The sequence below is a fragment of the Triticum aestivum genome, chromosome 6D (assembly GCF_018294505.1).
Source record: "Triticum aestivum cultivar Chinese Spring chromosome 6D, IWGSC CS RefSeq v2.1, whole genome shotgun sequence".
Taxonomy (NCBI): domain Eukaryota; kingdom Viridiplantae; phylum Streptophyta; class Magnoliopsida; order Poales; family Poaceae; genus Triticum; species Triticum aestivum.
In genome coordinates, this window is record NC_057811.1 from 344,073,186 (window position 1) to 344,092,665 (window position 19,480).

Below are 19,480 nucleotides of genomic sequence, written 5' to 3' on the forward strand. Positions count from 1 at the left end.
TTGTCCTGTGGGTTAATCGTTATCTTGGTTGGTATGATTGTATATTTTATTTATGGTGCTGTCCTACGGTGCCCTCCGTCTCATGCAAACGTGAGGGGGCCGCGCTGTAGGGTGTTGCAATATGTTCATGGTCTGCTTATTGTCGGTGTTGCGGGGGTGACAGCAGCCTAAATGCAGATAAGTGGGTTATGGTGTATGGGAGTAAAGAGGACTTGATACTTAATGCTATGGTTGGGTTTCATGATCTTAATGATCTTTAGTAGTTGCGAATGCTTGCTAGGGGTCCAATCATAAGTGCATATGATCCAAGTAGAGAAAGTATGTTAGCTCATGCCTCTCCCTCATATAAAATTACAAGAATGATTACCGGTACTTGTTATCGATTGCCTAGGGACAAATGACTTTCTTGTTGATAAAAGCTATCCACCTTTATTACTTTGCAATTTATTTGTAGTTTTATTCTTGCAAAGTACTCATAGTTTTATTCTTGCAAAATAGTTTCATACTTGTTCTAGGTAAAGCAAACGTCAAGTGTGCGTAGAGTTATATCGGTGGTCGATAGAACTTGAGGGAATATTTGTTCTACCTTTAGCTCCTCGTTGGGTTCGACACTCTTATTTATCGAAGAAGGCTACAAACGATCCCCTATACTTGTGGGTTATCAAGACCTTTTTCTGGCACCGTTGTCAGGGAGTTATAGCGTGGGGTGAATATCTCGTGTGTGCTTGTTTGCCTTATCACTAAGTAGTTTTTATTTCCTATTCTAAGTTGTTCTCTATATTTAGTTATGGACATGGAACACGAAACACCAAAAAATTAGTTTTACCTACTATTCATGGAGATGGGGAACCTCCTAATACCCTTGATGCTTGTTATGTGAAAGATATGATGCACTACTTTGATAATCCTGAGAAAACCCCATTCAACTATATAATGGGAGTAACGTCGGATCAACGTGAATACTTTAGGGATTATCACTTGACTCATAAAGGGAAATTGTTATGGGATCAAATTCATATATTGAAGTGGTCTGCTTGGAATCTATGCTTGAGATATGATTATACTTGTTGCTCTAGGATGAACGCTCCACACATCTTCCCTTTTCATGCAAATTTAATGATAATGAAACCTTAGCTTCTTATGCTAATGGTATATATTATTACTATGATGTGGAACGAATAGAAGAATTTGTTGCTTTCAAGGGTGCACATGAAATTGAATCTTTGTTTGAAAAGTTTGAAGATTTTGATGATTCAGTTTATACACCTGAAAATTTTGCTATCCTTAAATATTGCTATGATATTTATAAATACAATTATGATATTGATGTATTTATTGAGAATAACTCCGCTGTCCAAGAAGAGACTAATATTTTGCAGGAGTCTATGGAAAAAGAAATTGATGAAACTGCGAGCTCATTGGATGAAAAAGATGATGAGAGCGAAGAGCAAACGGAGGAAGAGCGGATTAGCTACCCGTGCCCACCTTCTAATGAGAGTAACTCTTCAACTCATACATTATTTAATGCCCCTTTGTTCTTACCGAAGGATGAATGCTATGATAATTGTTATGATCCCGTTGATTCATTTGAAATATCCCTTTTTGATGAACTTGATGCTTGTTATGCTTGTGGCCAAGATGCCAATATGAATTATGCTTATGGAGATGAACTTGCTATAGTTCCTTATGTTAAGAATGAAATTTTTGCTATTGCACCCACACATGATAGTCCTATTATCTTTTTGAATTCCCCAAACTACACTATATCGGAGAAGTTTGCACTTATTAAGGATTATATTGATGGGTTGCGTTCTACTACTACACATGATGATTTTGATGAATATAATATGCATGTGCTTGCTGCTCCTACTTGCAATTATTATGAGAGAGGAACTACATCTCCGCCTCTTTATGTTTCCAACACGATAAAATTGCAAGAAACTGCTTATGCTATGTATTGGCCTTTACTTGATGTTCACGAATTGTTCCTGTATGACATGTCGATGCATAGGAAGAGAGTTAGACTTCGTCATTTGCATGATATATGTTGCTTTGTGCTCATTACTAAATGCCAAATCATTGTTAATTAAAATTGGCTTTGATATACCTTGGGATCTGGGTGGATCCATTACTTGAGCACTTTATGCCTAGCTTAATGGCTTTAAAAAGCGCTGCCAGGGAGACAACCCAGAAGTTTTAGAGAGTCATTTATTTCTGTTGAGTGCTTTTATAAAGTTTAGAAACAAACAAAAAATATAGAGGGGAACACAAAACTTTTCAAAAAGGAAAGTGAAAGTGACAGAGACAAGCATTGTTGAAGTGGGGGAGCTCCTTGAACTTTGTTCATGCTCAGGGAAACTTTGTGAATCCTAATTACAGAAACTTTTCAACAAAAATAATTATCCCCTTGTACAATTCCATTGTATTATAAAAATAATGTGCCAAGATTTGCCTTTAGGATGATTAGATTGCTTGTTGGTATGTGGGGTGCAGAAACAGAAACTTTGGCTGTAGCGCGTGAATTTTCATTTTTTACTGGAACGTCAAACGGTTCAGAAACTTTTTGCACACTATTGCTATACAAATTGTTTATTTCTTCCAAAATTTTCAGAATTTTTAGAGTTACAGAAGTATGGTGGATGATCAGATCTTTACAGACTGCCCTGTTTTCATAGATTGCTGTTATAGCTTCATTATTTGTGTATGTTTGAATTCTTGTTGAAGCCTCCTTGACTTGGGGCCATAGAATTGTGATAGCATACAGTGGGTAATGTTTGATTATAATTATACAATAATGTTACAGCAGTACAAGATGGGATTTCATTGCCATATTCACTAACCCCGCCACTAAAAGTTTGGTTGAGTTTTGTGTGGATGAAGTGATCAAAGATCGAGGAGGTCTCGATATGAGGAGAAGGAGGAGAGGCAAGAGCTCAAGCTTGGGGATGCCCAAGGCACCCCAAGTAAATATTCAAGGATACTCAAGCGTCTAAGCTTGGGGATGCCCCGGAAGGCATCCCATCTTTCTTCAACAAGTATCGGTATGTTTTCGGTTTCGTTTCGTTCATGTGATATGTGCAAATCTTGGAGCGTCTTTTGCATTTAGTTTTTTCCTTTTTCTTTTATGCACCATGCTGGTATGAGATATTCTATGGTTGATTTATAGAATGCTCATTGCACTTCACTTATATCTTTTGAGTATGGCTTTATAGAATGCTTCATGTGCTTCACTTATATCATTTGAAGTTTGGATTGCCTGTTTTTCTTCACATAGAAAACCGTTGTTTGTAGAATGCTCTTTTTCTTCACTTATATTTGTTAGAGCATGATCTTTTGTAGAAAGAATTGAACTCTCATGCTTCACTTATATCTATTTAGAGAGTCAAAAGGAATTGGTCAATTGCATGGTTAGTCATAAAATCCTACGTAAAACTTATGGATCACTGAATATGATATGTTTGATTCCTTGCAATAGTTTTGCGATATAGAGATGGAATATGTGGGAGGTACTAGTAAATGGTTGTGGTTAGTAAGAATATTGGCGTTAAGGTTTGTGATTCCCGAAGCATGCACGTATAGTCTCTCGTTATGCTATGAAGTTGGAGCATGATTTATTATTGATTGTCTTCCTTATGAGTGGCGCTACCAATCTATCCCCCTAGGGGCATGTGTAGTAGTACTTTGCTTCGAGGGCTAATAAACTTTTGCAATAAGTATATGAGTTCTTTATGACTAATGTGAGTCCATGGATTATACACACTCTTACCTTTCCGCAAATTGCTAGACTCTATGGTACCATGCATTGCCCTTTCTCACATCGAGACATGGTGCAAACTTCGCAGGTGCATCCAAACCCCGTGATATGATACGCTCTATCACACATAAGCCTTATTGTATCTTCCTCAAAACAGCCACCATACCTACCTATTATGGCTTTTCCATGGCCATTCCGAGATATATTGCCATGCAACTTCCACCGCTTCCGTTTGGTGACTTGAGCATTCATTGTCATATTGCTTTGCATGATCATATAGCTGACATAGTAGTTGTGGCTCAGCCACCGTTCATCATTTTTCATACATGTTATGCTAGATCATTGCACATCCTGGTACATTGCCAGAGGCATTCATATAGAGTCATATTTTGTCATAGGTATCGAGTTGTAATTTTTATTTCTTTTGAGTTATAAGTAAATAGAAGTGTGATGATCATCATTATTCATTTTTAGAGCAGTGCCCCAGTGAGGAAAGGATGATGGAGACTATGATTCCTCCATAAGTCGGGATGAGACTCCGAACAATGAGAGAAAAAGAAAAAAAGAAAAAAGAAGAAGAAAAAAGAAAAAGAAAGAAAGAAAAAAAAAGAAAAAAAATAAATAAATAAAGAGAGAAGGGGCATTGTTAGTATCCTTTACCACACTTGTGCTTCAAAGCAGCACCATGTTTTTTATATGGAGAGTCTCCTATGCTGTCACTTTCATATACTAGTGGGAATTTTTCATTATAGGATTAGATGCACACCCACTTAGTTTTCATGATGAGCTTTCATACACTTATAGCTCTCAGTGCATCCGTTGCATGGCAATCCCTACTCCTCACGTTGATATCAATTGATGGACATCTCCATAGCCCGTTGGTTAGCCGCATCGATGTGAGACTTTCTTACTTTTTTGTCTTCTTTATATTTACCCCTATCATCATACTCTATTCCACCCGTAGTGCTATATCCATGGCTTGCGCTCATGTATTGCGTGAGAGTTGAAAAAGCTGAAGCGCGTTAAAAAGTATGAACCAATTGCTCGGCTTGTCATCGGGGGTGTACATGATAAATACTTTGTGTTAAGAAGATAGAGCATGACAAGACTATATGATTTTGTAGGGATAGCTTTCTTTAGCGTTGATATTTTGAAAGACATGATTGTTTATTGGGATGCCTGAGTATTGATATCTTTATGTCAAATTATAGACTATTGCTTTGAATCACTTATGTCTTAATATTCATGCCATGATATGATACTAGCAAAATGGCCCGTGCGTTGCAACGGGAAAATAAGTGTCATCTATGAAATTGGGGTCTTCTTTTGTTGTGACAAACTCACTCATGGTCAATGCTTTAATTATATAAAAGAGAGGTCAATTGAGATTTGAGAGTTATTTTAATTATATCATGCAGGCCCTCAAAAATAAAATACTATTATCTATGCCACGTGGTGATTCCACATTTTACTTCACTTCACTTTTTTTAACCTACTTCATTTAGGCTTTTTGATTAATCTGAAAAGTCACTTTGGAGCGCGGGCACATTTTAGTTGTTTTAGAAACATATTTTTATCCAAAAAGTCAAAAAATGTAGTATATTTGTGTGAATTATCATCAAAATTCGTGTTCGTATGCGAAAGATTAAAAGGAAGACAAACATGCAAAAAAACAAATATTTTTTTGCTGGAATTTTGTCTTGTTTACTTTTAATGAAATTTGGCATGTACTCGGATTTTCATATTTGTCAGGTTTATTTTCTTCTTTTATTTTTTTTGGTGGCGACGTTGCTCTAGTCGCACACATACATTTGTTCCTACTTTTATGGATGTACACGCGTATTTTTCCTTGCAAATATTGGGCGTACACATGCATTATTTCAAATAGCCACCATGCAGCACCATCCCAGGCCGTGCCCACATTCACGTTTTATTAGAAAATTGAATCAGCTTTAAATATTTTTAGGGACAATCAGCTTTAATTAAGAGCCATGCATGACTGTGTTGGGCCAGGGAGGCTGGGCTTGGCCGCGAGCGTTGTGCTGGGCCCTGGAGGTCATGCGGCCCACATGAGCAAGCACGGGAGGCTTGGTCGTCGTTCTCCTCAAACGAGGGCAGAGGCAGGAGGTGGCTTGCGGCGGCGCTGGAGGCAAACTCCGACGGGAACGGCAAGGGGCGGTGCAGATCTAGCGCGGGAGTGGCGGGGATGAGTTGCCCGTGGTCGGATCTCACGGGATCCGAGCACGGACGACTCACGGCGGCGGCTGTGGAGCTCCTGGCGTCCTGAAGAGAGGGAGATGTGAGGAAGAGAGAAGAAGAAGAAAGGGAGGGAGAGATCTGCTGCTCATCTGCTGGTCCGGCGAGGGTCCGGTCGCCGGCGGCGAGGCGAGGTGGAGGAGGTCCGGCCGGCGCGGTCTGGCGCAGTAGCGAGCTCGGGGATTCTGCATGAATTAGCAGAAACGTTTTTTTACTTATTTATTTATTTACTGGACTGCGGGTTCAATTACCCAGAAACAGAAGGGCTTTTTCGCAAAAAGCATGGCGATGGTGAGCAAGCGTGCAGAAGGACTAATCGCTTTATTATTAGGGAAAGATATGATCAAGTTTATGCTAGTAGCATTCCACATAAAAAAATATCCTTTTTATCATTTACCTACTCGAGGACGAGCAGGAATTAAGCTTGGGGATGCTGATACGTCTCCATCGTATCTATAATTTTTGATTGTTTCATGCCAATATTATACAACTTTCACATATTTTTGGCACCTTTTTATATGATTTATTGGACTAATCTATTGATCCAGTGCCCAGTGCTAGTTCCTGTTTTTTGCATGTTTTTTGTATCGCAGAAAATCCATATCAAACGAAGTCCAAATGCAATAAAATTTTACGGAGAATTATTTGGAATATATGTGATTTTTGGGAGTTGGAATCACCACAAACGGAGGCCCACACAGCCCACAAGACACCAGGGCGCGCTAGAGGCCCCTGGCGCGTGGTGGTGGGTTGTGCCCTCCTCGAACGTCGTTTGGAGCTCAACTTCGGGTGCAAGGAAGCTTATATCCGTAAAAAAATCATGTTAAAATCTCAGCGCAATCGGAGTAACGGATCTCCCGGAATATAAGAAACGGTTTTCGGCAAGATCTGGGGAACGCGAAACAGAAGAGAACAAAGAGGGAGATCCAATCTCGGAGGGGCTCCCGCCCCTCCGCCACCATGGAGACCATGGACTAGAGGGGGAACTCTTCTCCCATCTAGGGGTGAGGCCAAGGAAGAAGAAGAAGGAGGAGGGCTCTCTCCCCCTCGCTTCCGGTGGCGCCGGAGTGCCACTAGGGCAATGATCGGGACGGCAATCTACATCAACAATCTTGCTACCATGAACATCAAATCTCTCTCCCTCTATGCAGCGGTGTAACACCCCTTCTCGCCGCTGTAATCTCTACTTAAACATGGTGCTCCTTCATATATTATTTCCAATGATATTTGGCTATCCTATGATATTTGAGTAGATCCGTTTTGTCCTATGGGTTAATCGTGATCTTGGTTGGTATGGTTGTATATTTTATTTATGGTGCTGTCCTACGGTGCCCTCCGTCTCGCGCAAACGTGAGGGGGCCCCACTGTAGGGTGTTGCAATATGTTCATGGTTTGCTTATTGTCGGTGTTGCGGGGGTGACAACAGCCTAAACGCGGATAACTGGGTTATGGTGTATGGGAGTAAAGAGGACTTGATACTTAATGCTATGGTTGGGTTTCATGACCTTAATGATCTTTAGTAGTTGCGGATGCTTGCTAGGGGTCCAATCATAAGTGCATATGATCCAAGTAGAGAAAGTATGTTAGCTCATGCCTCTCCCTCATATAAAATTACAAGAATGATTACCAGTACTTGTTATCGATTGCCTAGGGACAAATGACTTTCTTGTTGACAAACGCTATCCACCTTTATTATTTTGCAATTTATTCATAGTTTTATTCTTGCAAAATAGTTTCATACTTGTTCTAGGTAAAGCAAACGTCAAGTGTGCATAGAGTTGTATCGGTGGTCGATAGAACTTGAGGGAATATTTGTTCTACCTTTAGCTCCTCGTTGGGTTTGACACTCTTATTTATCGAAGAAGGTTACAAACGATCCCCTATACTTGTGGGTTATCAAGACCACCTAGGTGAGAGGTGGGCCTGGCCCTGGTCGGCATCCGCGGTTACCTCAATATAACACGCTTAACGAGATCTTGGCATTTGATCTGAGTCTGGCTACGAGCCTATACGCACTAACCAGCTATGTGGGAATAGTTATGGGCACTCAACATCGTGGTATCAGCAGAAGCTCTTTTGACGTCAGCGATGGAGCGGCGTGCGCCGGATTGGACCGTAAGCCTGCGCTTGTATTAAGGGGGCTAGGTCTGCTTCCGGCCGCCCTCGCAACATGCAGGAGTGCAATGGGCGATGGGCCCAGACCCCTGGGCGCTTAGGATTTAGACCGGCATGCTGACCTCTCTGTTGAGTCTAGGTGGGGCTGCGACGTGTTGATCTTCCGAAGCCGGGCATGACCCAGGAAAGTGTGTCCGGCCAGAGGGATCAAACGTGTTGGGCAATGTGGTGCACCCCTGCAGGGAAGTTTATCTATTCGAATAACCGTGTCCCTCGGTAAAAGGACGACCCGGAGTTGTACCTCGACCTTATGACAACTAGAACCGGATACTTAATAAAACACACCCTTTCAAGTGCCAGATACAACCCGGTGATCTCTCTCTCACTCACAGGGCGACGAGGAGAGGGTCGCCAGGTAGGATTATGAAGGAAATATGCCCTAGAGGCAATAATAAAGTTGTTATTTATATTTCCTTATGTCATGATAAATGTTTATTATTCATGCTAGAATTGTATTAACCGGAAACTTAGTACATGTGTGAATACATAGACAAACAGAGTGTCACTAGTATGCCTCTACTTGACTAGCTCGTTAATCAAAGATGGTTAAGTTTCCTAGCCATGGACAAAGAGTTGTCATTTGATGAACGGGATCACATCATTAGAGAATGATGTGACTGACTTGACCCATCCGTTAGCTTAGCACGATGATCGTTTAGTTTGTTGCTATTGCTTTCTTCATAACTTATACATGTTCCTATGACTATGAGATTATGCAACTCCCGAATACCGGAGGAACACTTAGTGTGCTATCAAACGTCACAACGTAACTGGGTGACTATAAAGATGCTCTACAAGTGTCTCCGATGGTGTTTGTTGAGTTGGCATAAATCAAGATTAGGATTTGTCACTCCGAGTATCGGAGAGGTATCTCTGGGCCCTCTCGGTAATGCACATCAATATAAGCCTTGCAAGCATTGTGACTAATGAGTTAGTTGCGGGATGATGCATTACGGAACGAGTAAAGAGACTTGCTAGTAACGAGATTGAACTAGGTATTGAGATACCGACGATCGAATCTCGGGCAAGTAACATACCGATGACAAAGGGAACAATGTATTTTGTTATGCGGTTTGACTAATAAAGATCTTCGTAGAATATGTAGGAACCAATATGAGCATCTAGGTTCCTCTATTGGTTATTGACCGGAGATGAGTCTCGGTCATGTCTACATAGTTCTCGAACCCGTAGGGTCCGCACGCTTAACGTTCGGTGACGATCAGTATTATGAGTTTATGTGTTTTGATGTACCGAAGGTAGTTCGGAGTCCCAGATATGATCACGGACATGACGAGGAGTCTCGAAATGGTCGAGACATAAATATCGATATATTGGATGACTATGTTTGGACATCGGAATGGTTTCGAGAGAGTTCGGCATATACTGGAGGAGTATATGGGCCCTAATGGGCTTTAGTGGAGAGAGAGAGGGGCAGCTAGGGCAGGCCGCTCGCCCCACCCCCTTTGGTCCGAATTGGACTAGGAGGGGGCGGCGCCCCCTATCCTTCCTCCCTCTCTCCCCCTTCCTTCTCTCCTAGTCCAACTAGGGAAGGGGGGATCCTACTCCCGGTGGGAGTAGGACTCCTCCAGAGCGCGCCATAGAGGGCCGGCCCTCCCCCCTCCTCCACTCCTTTATATACGGGGGAGGGGGCACCCCATAGACACACAAGTTGATCATTGATCTCTTAGCCGTGTGCGGTGCCCCCCCTCCACCATAATCCACCTCGGTCATATCGTTGCAGTGCTTAGGAGAAGCCCATGCGCCGGTAGTTTCATCATCACCATCATCACGCCGTCGTGCTGACGAAGCTCTCCCTCAACAGTTAGCTGGATCGAGAGTTCGTGGGACGTCACCGAGCCGAACGTGTGCAGATCGCGGAGGTGTCGTACTTTCCATACTAGGATCGGTCGAATCGTGAAGATGTACGACTACATCAACCGCGTTGTCATAACGCTTCCGCTTACGGTCTAAGAGGATACGTGGACTACACTCTCCCCTCTCGTTGCTATGCATCACCATGATAGATCTTGCGTGTGCGTAGCAGAATTTTGAAATTACTGCGTTCCCCAACAGTGGCATCCGAGTCTGGTCTATGCGTAGATGTTATATGCACGAGTAGAACACAAAGATTTGTGGGCGATAATAGTCATACTGCTTACCAGCATGTCATACTTTGAGTCGGCGGTATTGTTGGATGAAGCGCCCTGGACCGACATTACGCGTACGCTTACGAGAGACTGGTTCTACCGACGTGCTTCGCACACAAGTGGCTGGCGGGTGTCAGTTTCTCCAACTTTAGTTGAATCGAGTGTGACTACGCCCGGCCCTTGTTGAAGGTTACAATAGCACACTTGACGAAAAATCGTCGTTGTTTTGATGCGTAGGTAAGAACGGTTCTTGCTCAGCCCGTAGCAGCCACATAAAACTTGCAACAACAAAGTAGAGGACGTCTAACTTGTTGTTGCAGGGCATGTTGTGATGTGATATGGTCAAGACATGATGCTAAATTTTATTGTATGAGATGATCATGTTTTGTAACATAGTTATCGGCAACTGGCAGGAGCCATATGGTTGTCGCTTTATTGTATGAAATGCAATCGCCATGTAATTGCTTTACTTTATCACTAAGCGGTAGCGATAGTCGTAGTAGCAATAGTTGGCGAGACGACAATGATGCTACGATGGAGATCAAGGTGTCACGCCGGTGAAGATGGTGATCATGACGGTGCTTTGGAGATGGAGATCAAAGGCACAAGATGATGATGGCCATATCATATCACTTATATTGATTGCATGTGATGTTTATCCTTTATGCATCTTATTTTGCTTAGTTCGACGGTAGCATTATAAGATGATCTCTCACTAAATTTCAAGGTATAAGTGTTCTCCCTGAGTATGCACCGTTGCTACAGTTCGTCGTGCCGAGACACCACGTGATGATCGGGTGTGATAAGCTCTACGTTCACATACAACGGGTGCAAGCCAATTTTGCACATGCAGAATACTCGGGTCAAACTTGACGAGCCTAGCATATGCAGATATGGACTTGGAACACTGAGACCGAAAGGTCGAGCGTGAATCATATAGTAGATATGATCAACATAGTGATGTTCACCATTGAAAACTACTCCATCTCACGTGATGATCGGACATGGTTTAGTTGATATGGATCACGTGATCACTTAGATGATTAGAGGGATGTCTATCTAAGTGGGAGTTCTTAAGTAATATGATTAATTGAACTTTAATTTATCATGAAATTAGTACCTGATAGTATTTTGCATGTCTATGTTATTGTAGATAGATGGCCCGTGTTGTTGTTCCGTTGAATTTTAATGCATTCCTAGAGAAAGCGAAGTTGAAAGATGATGGTAGCAACTACACGGACTGGGTCCGTAACTTGAGGATTATCCTCATTGTTGTACAGAAGAATTACGTCCTGGAAGCACCGCTAGGTGCCAAACCCGCTGCAGGAGCAACGCCAGATGTTATGAACGTCTGGCAGAGCAAAGCTGATGACTACTCGATAGTTCAGTGTGCCATGCTTGACGGCTTAGAACCAGGACTTCAACGACGTTTTGAAAGTCATGGAGCATATGAGATGTTCCAGGAGTTGAAGTTAATATTTCAAGCAAATGCCCGGATTGAGAGATATGAAGTCCCCAATAAGTTCTACAGCCGGAAAATGGAGGAGAATAGTTCTGTCAGTGAGCACATACTCAGAATGTCTGGGTATAACAATCACTTGATTCAACTGGGAGTTAATCTTCCTGATGATAGTGTCATTGACAGACTTCTTCAATCACTGCCACCAAGCTACAAGAGCTTCGTGATGAACTATAATATGCAAGGGATGGATAAGACAATTCCCAAGCTCTTCGCAATGCTAAAGGCCGCGGAGGTAGAAATCAAGAAAGAGCATCAAGTGTTGATGGTCAACAAGACCACCAGTTTCAAGAAAAAGGGTAAAGGGAAGAAGGGGAACTTCAAGAAGAATGGCAAGCAAGTTGCTGCTCAAGTGAAGAAGCCCAAGTCTGGACCTAAGCCTGAGACTGAGTGCTTCTACTGCAAAGGGACTGGTCACTGGAAGCGGAACTGCCCCAAGTATTTGGCGGAGAAGAAGGATGGCAAAGTGAAAGGTATATGTGATATACATGTTATTGATGTGTACCTTACTAATGCTCGCAGTAGCGCCTGGGTATTTGATACTGGTTCTGTTGCTAATATTTGCAACTCGAAATAGGGGCTGCGGATTAAGCGAAGATTGGCTAAGGACGAGGTGACGATGCGCGTGGGAAATGGTTCCAAAGTCGATTTGATCGTCATCGGCACGCTACCTCTACATCTACCTTCGGGATTAGTTTTAGACCTAAATAATTGTTATTTGCTGCCAGCGTTGAGCATGAACATTATATCTGGATCTTGTTTGATGCGAGACGATTATTCATTTAAATTTGAGAATAATGGTTGTTCTATTTATATGAGTAATATCTTTTATGGTCATGCACCCTTGATGAGTGGTCTATTTTTACTAAATCTTGATAGTAGTGATACACATGTTCATAGTATTGAAGCCAAAAGATATAAGTTTAATAATGATAGTGCAACTTATTTGTGGCACTACCATTTAGGTCATATTGGTGTAAAGCGCATGAAGAAACTCCATGCTGATGGGTTTTGGAATCACTTGATTATGAATCACTTGATGCTTGCGAACCATGCCTCATGAGCAATATGACTAAGACTCCATTCTCTGGAACAATGGAGCGAGCAACAGACTTATTGGAAATAATACATACTGATGTACGCGGTCCGATGAGTGTTGATGCTCGCGGCGGGTATCGTTATTTTCTTACCTTCACAGATGATTTGAGCAGATATGGGTATATCTACTTGATGAAACATAAGTCTGAAACATTTGAAAAGTTCAAAGAATTTCAGAGTGAAGTGGAAAATCATCGTAACAAGAAAATAAAGTTCCTACGATCTGATCGTGGAGGAGAATATTTGAGTTATGAGTTTGGTCAACAATGCAGAATAGTTTCGCAGCTCACGCCACCTGGAACACCACAGCGTAATGGTGTGTCCGAACGTCGTAATCGTATTTTACTAGATATGGTGCGATCTATGATGTCTCTCACTAATTTACCGCTATCGTTTTGGTGTTGTGCTTTAGAGACGGCTGCATTCACGTTAAATAGGGCACCATCTAAATCCGTTGAGACGACACCTTATGAACTGTGGTTTGGCAAGAAACCCAAGTTGTCGTTTCTTAAGGTTTGGGGCTGCGATGCTTATGAAAAAGCTTCAACCTGATAAGCTCGAACCCAAATCGGAGAATGTGTCTTCATAGGATACCCAAAGGAGACTGTTGGGTACACCTTCTATCATAGATCCGAAGGCAAGATATTCGTTGCTAAGAATGGATCCTTTCTAGAGAAGGAGTTTCTTTCGAAAGAAGTGAGTGGGAGGAAAGTAGAACTTGATGCGGTAACAGTACCTGCTCCCTTATTGGAAAGTAGTTCATCACAGAAATCAATTCCAGTGATTCCCACACCAGTAAGTGAGGAAGCTAATGATGATGATCATGAACTTCTGATCAAGTTACTACCGAACCTCGTAGGTTAACCAGAGTAAGATCCGCACGAGAGCGGTACAGTAATCATGTTCTAGAAGTCATGTTACTTGACCATGACGAACCTACGAACTATGAGGAAGCGATGATGAGCCCAGATTCCGCAAAATGGCTTGAGGCCATGAAATCTGAGATGGGATCCATGTATGAGAACAAAGTGTGGACTTTGGTTGACTTGCCCGATGGACGGCAAGCCATAGAGAATAAATGGATCTTCAAGAAGAAGACGGACGCTGACGGTAATGTTACTGTCTACAAAGCTCGACTTGTTGCGAAAGGTTTTTGACAAGTTCAAGGAGTTGACTACGATGAGACCTTCTCACCCGTAGCGATGCTTAAGTCCGTCCGAATCATGTTAGAAATTGCCGCATTTTATGATTACAAAATTTGGCAAATGGATGTCAAAACTGCATTCCTTAATGGATACCTTAAAGAAGAGTTGTATATGATGCAACCAGAAGGTTTTGTCGATCCGAAAGGTGCTAACAAAGTGTGCAAGCTCCAGCGATCCATTTATGGACTGGTGCAAGCCTCTCGGAGTTGGAATATACGCTTTGATAGTGTGATCAAAGCATATGGATTTATACATACTTTTGGAGAAGCCTGTATTTACAAGAAAGTGAGTGGGAGCTCTGTAGCATTTCTGATATTATATGTGGATGACATATTATTGATCGAAATGATACTGAATTTCTGAATAGCATAAAAGAATACTTGAATAAGAATTTTTTAATGAAAGACCTCGGTGAAGCTGCTTATATAATGGGCATCAAGATCTATAGAGATAGATCAAGACGCTTAATTGGACTTTCACAAAGCACATACCTTGACAAAGTTTTGAAGAATTTCAAAATGGATCAGGCAAAGAAAGGGTTCTTGCTTGTGTTGCAAGGTGTGAAATTGAGTCAGACTCAATGCCCGACCACTGCAGAAGATAGAGAGAAAATGAAAGTCATTCCCTATGCTTCAACCATAGGTTCTATCATGTATGCAATGCTGTGTACCAGACCTGATGTGTGCCTTGCTATTAGCTTAGCAGGGAGGTACCAAAGTAATCCAGGAGTGGATCACTGGACAGCGGTCAAGAACATCCTGAAATACCTGAAAAGGACTAAGGATATGTTTCTCGTTTATGGAGGTGACAAAGAGCTCATCGTAAATGGTTACGTCGATGCAAGCTTTGACACTGATCCGGACGATTCTAAATCGCAAACCGGATACGTGTTTACATTGAACGGTGGAGCTGTCAGTTGGTGCAGTTCTAAGCAAAGTGTCATGGCGGGATCTACGTGTGAAGCGGAGTACATAGCTGCTTCGGAAGCAGCAAATGAAGGAGTCTGGATGAAGGAGTTCATATCCGATCTAGGTGTCATACCTAGTGCATCGGGTCCAATGAAAATCTTTTGTGACAATACTTGTGCAATTGGCTTGGCAAAGGAATCCAGATTTCACAAGAGAACCAAGCACATCAAGATATGCTTCAATTCCATCCGCGACCAAGTCAAGGATGGAGACATAGAGATTTGTAAAGTACATACGGATCTGAATATTGCAGACCCGTTGACTAAGCCTCTCTCACGAGCAAAACATGATCACCACCAAGACTCCATGGGTGTTAGAATCATTACAATGTAATCTAGATTATTGACTCTAGTGCAAGTGGGAGACTGAAGGAAATATGCCCTAGAGGCAATAATAAGTTGTTATTTATATTTCCTTATGTCATGATAAATGTTTATTATTCATGCTAGAATTGTATTAACCGAAAACTTAGTACATGTGTGAATACATAGACAAACAGAGTCACTAGTATGCCTCTACTTGACTAGCTCGTTAATCAAAGATGGTTAAGTTTCCTAGCCATGGACAAAGAGTTGTCATTTGATGAACGGGATCACATCATTAGAGAATGATGTGATTGACTTGACCCATCCGTTAGCTTAGCACGATGATCGTTTAGTTTGTTGCTATTGCTTTCTTCATAACTTATACATGTTCCTACGACTATGAGATTATGCAACTCCCGAATACCGGAGGAACACTTAGTGTGCTATCAAACGTCACAACGTAACTGGGTGACTATAAAGATGCTCTACAGGTGTCTTCGATGGTGTTTGTTGAGTTGGCATAAATCGAGATTAGGATTTGTCACTCCGAGTATCGGAGAGGTATCTCTGGGCCCTCTCGGTAATGCACATCACTATAAGCCTTGCAAGCATTGTGACTAATGAGTTAGTTGCGGGATGATGCATTACGAAACGAGTAAAGAGACTTGCCAGTAATGATATTGAACTAGGTATTGAGATACCGACAATCGAATCTCGGGCAAGTAACATACCGATGACAAAGGGAACAACGTATGTTGTTATGCGGTTTGACCAATAAAGATCTACGTAGAATATGTAGGAACCAATATGAGCATCCAGGTTCCTCTATTGGTTATTGACCGGAGATGAGTCTCGGTCATGTCTACATAGTTCTCGAACCCGTAGGGTCCGCACGCTTAATGTTCGGTGACGATCGGTATTATGAGTTTATGTGTTTTGATGTACCGAAGGTAGTTCGGAGTCCCGGATATGATCACGGACATAACGAGGAGTCTCGAAATGGTCGAGACATAAAGATCGATATATTGGATGACTATGTTTGGACCTCGTAATGGTTTCGAGAGAGTTCGGGCATATACCGGAGTACCGGGGGGTTACCAGAACCCCCCGGGGAGTACATGGGCCCTAATGGGCTTTAGTGGAGAGAGAGAGAGGGGCAGCCAGGGCAGGCCGCGCGCCCCCTCCCCCTCTGGTCCGAATTGGACTAGGAAGGGGGGCGGCGCCCCCCTTTCCTTCCTCCCTCCCTCCCTCTTCCTTCTCTCCTAGTCCAACTAGGGAAGGGGGGATCCTACTCCCGGTGGGAGTAGGACTCCTCCAGGGTGCGCCATAGAGGGCCGGCCCTCCCCCCTCCTCCACTCTTTTATATATGGGGGAGGGGGGCACCCCATAGACACACAAGTTGATCATTGATCTCTTAGCTGTGTGCGGTGCCCCCCTCCACCAAATCCACCTCGGTCATATCGTTGCAGTGCTTAGGCGAAGCCCTGCGCCGGTAGTTTCATCATCACCGTCATCACGCCGTCGTGCTGACGAAGCTCTCCCTCAACACTCAGCTGGATCGAGAGTTCATGGGACGTCACCAAGCTGAACGTGGGCAGATCGCGGAGGTGCCGTACTTTCGGTACTAGGATCGGTCGGATCGTGAAGACGTACGACTACATCAACCGCGTTGTCATAACGCTTCCATTTACGGTCTACGAGGGTACGTGGACTACACTCTCCCCTCTCGTTGCTATGCATCACCATGATAGATCTTGTGTGTGCGTAGGAAAATTTTGAAATTACTGCGTTGCCCAACAGATTATGCTATACGATGATACTTGGTGAACTTACCATCTCTCTTCTACATGCTTCAAGATGGAGGCTGCCAGAAGTGTAGTCTTTGATAGGACTAGCTTTCCCCCTCATATTCTGGCATTCTGCAGTTTAGCCCACAGATATTACCCCTTACACAGATACCAATGCATATGTAGTGTAGATCCTTGCTTGTGAGTACTTTGGATGAGTACTCACAGTTGCTTTGCTCCCTCTTTTCCCCCTTTCCATTTTTCTTGGACGTCGCAACTGGATGTTGGAGCCCAGGAGCCAAACGCCACGGACGACGACTCCTACTACACCGGAGGTGCCTACTACTACGTGCAGGCTACCGACGACGACCAGGAGTAGTTTAGGAGGATCCCAGGCAGGAGGCCTGCGCCTCTTTCGATATATATCCCAGTTTGTGCAAGCCATCTTATCGCAACTTGTTTAACTTATGTCTGTACTCAGATATTGTTTCTTCCTCCAACTCGTCTATGATTGAGCACTTGTATTCGAGCCCTCGAGGCCCCTAGCTTGTATTATGATGCTTGTATGACTTATTTATTTTTAGAGTTGTGTTGTGATATCTTCCCGTGAGTCCCTGATCTTGATCGTACAATTTTGCGTGTATGATTAGTGTACGATGAAATCGGGGGCGTCACACATAGCCACCTCTTGGGAGCCTCCACGGGCGAGAGCGCCATCCATTTCGAGCTGGCATGCCGCAAGGGCCTCCCTAGGGCTCTCTATGTCGGTTGATCCACCTGGACGGTGTGCACCCTCACGGCTCGCCTCGGGGTCCATGACGGGTGGACCGCAGGGCCATGGTCATGTGGTGTTTGTCGGCATGCCGCATGGGCCTCCCTAGGGCTCTCTGTGTCGGTTGATCCACCTGGACGGTGTGCACCCTCACGACTCGCCTCGGGGTCCATGACGGGTGGACCACGAGGCCATGGTCATGTGGTGTTTGTCGGCACACCTGCATGCAAGGACCCGCACGTGATGGGATCACCTAGCCCTCCTGTCGGCGTCCTCGTGTCGGGCTAGTTCGGTCGCGACATGCGGGGTGTGCATCACGCCCACTTGCGCCGGCTCAAGCGTAGGGTCAGTCAGTCAGGACCGTTCGCCCCCCTGGTACGCGCGGGCATCACGTGGTGTGCGACATCCGGGTGCGTTGGACCCGCGTCCACCCACCTATCTGGAGGGTCGTCCAGCCGGTTGTGCGGATGGTAGTTCAGCCGGTTGTCCGGATGGTACGTGTATGTTGGGCCCTCACCCGGCATGTGCTACCGAGGGGGGGGGGGTTTGCCCAGGCCGCTCGCAGCAGTGTCTTTCGTTTCAAACGTTGGTCCTGCCCGGATGTGAAGGGGGTGGCTTGCCCGGGCCCCGAGGGGGCTAGCCTGTCCAGATGTAGAGGGGCTTGCCATGGCCGGACATGGAGGGGGCTGGTCTGCCCTGACTGTTGTCATCACGGTATCTATTGGTTGGCGCCTATGGTCTCTTTCACCCGCTCGACTCCATTGGACTTGGAGGGTCTTTGCCAACCCAACTTCTCGTCGTCCGCGGGCCTGTCCGGCTAGCGGGTTTCGGTCTTGGGGTCGGCCAGCCGTTCTGTTTGAATCTCATGCATTTTTTTGCCCGTGTTGTTGCAGTAAGGCCATCAGCATGGGGAAAATATCTAGTGCTACCAAGGCTTACGTGCTACCGTGGTATCTCAGAACGGACGGCTCTCAATAACTCTGCAGCATTTGCGAAAAAACTCCAAGGAGTCCAAAAATTGTGCATAGATCTATCAGATCCAACAGCTCTCAGATGCCGTCCGATCTAAGAATCCGACGGCCCAGATGCCCGTATCATGGTAACATTTACCGAAAAAGGCTCTCGCCCCGCTTTATATATAAAGCATCGAACCTCATACATCCGAACCATACAACACGACACCCCAAACGCACGCACCCAAAGCAAGATACAAAGGTGCCGAAGATTAGCTAAGCCAACTCGAAGCAAACAACAGATGTACAACAAGCATCACTACGAAGATGACGGAGCCCTCCACCGAGAACAAGCCACCGTGAAGAACGTAGCTGACCGCCGACGAACCATGCGCCCCAAGGTAGTGCCTTCAGGAAGGACACGACACCATTGCGCCGCCGCCACCCGATCCAAAGGATCAAGATTTTCATCGGGGGCAACATGGAGGATCAGGAGAGACCGCGACGGAGCCTACAAGAAGGGGATGACGCCCGCGGACAA